Source organism: Penaeus japonicus, unplaced genomic scaffold, assembly GCF_977035675.1.
Source record: "Penaeus japonicus unplaced genomic scaffold, GWHDUDI00000001_assembly GWHDUDI00000014, whole genome shotgun sequence".
NCBI lineage: Eukaryota > Metazoa > Arthropoda > Malacostraca > Decapoda > Penaeidae > Penaeus > Penaeus japonicus.
In genome coordinates this window covers 14,785,208-14,786,212 of record NW_028234416.1, presented here as the reverse complement: position 1 = coordinate 14,786,212, position 1,005 = coordinate 14,785,208, and positions in this window count along the sequence as shown.

The window sequence follows — 1,005 nt, the reverse complement described above, 5'->3', positions numbered from 1 at the left end:
CGGTTGGAGATCGGCGAGTCGGTGACGTCGACTGCATTGCCGCCGGACGATTTTCATGCAGGGCGGCTACATGTGGTCCGAAACTTGCAGTTGCTGCCTGGCGACGGTGTCCTGTCTGTTGTGGGTGTGGCTGCGGGTGTGAAACGCCCATGCGGATGTTCCACAGTTGTTGAGCACACTGCACTAATTTATCTGTGGGAGCATCGTCTCTCGTAGCTAAAGCTTCCCGCATCCATTGAGGAATACCTTGTAAAAATACTCTGCGGGCGAGAAGATCTGGGTCACCAATTGCAGTGGGGTAATCCCTTTCCCCTTGTAACACTGCGGCTTGCAAGTTGAGGTAATAATCAAAAGGACTGTGGTCAGGTAACATACGGTGCTGGTATAACAAAGTGAAATAATCATTAGGTGAACAAACACCGCGAAACTTTTCCCTTAACTTTGCTTTGAAACTCATCCAGTCTGTTATTCCATCAAAAGCACTAGAATTGATTATTACCTCAGCCGTTCCGCGACACATCATGCGTGCCATCTGACACATTGCTTCCCCAGTGGAGGGCTGAGTAACATTTTCGATTTGTTTCATCCATGCCTCTAACTCTTGCGACCGCTGCAGGGGGTGAGACGCAGATATCTCCGATTTAAATAAACTGATACCGGAGTGAGGCATTACCATCATCGGGGCGGCATTATGTGGCGCATGAGGAACAAAAGGGCGTTGGAAAGGCGCAGACGTCGAAGCTACACTCGTGTCACGTGCTACCTCAGGGGCGCGACGCGGCGTTCGATTACTAGCGAATTGTACGTCGTCCAAGCGATCGCTATTAGCACGAATATGCTCCCTCATTGAGTTAATCTCTCCCTTGAGCTCGCGCGTCATAGTATCAAACCGCACCATTAGCTCGTCAAACATTGAAAGGCTAAGATGGTTTGCTTCATCAATAACTCTGCACTGTGAAAAGGAAACCTCCCGAGATGACGTTCGAGGCCCCACCGCATCGGCAG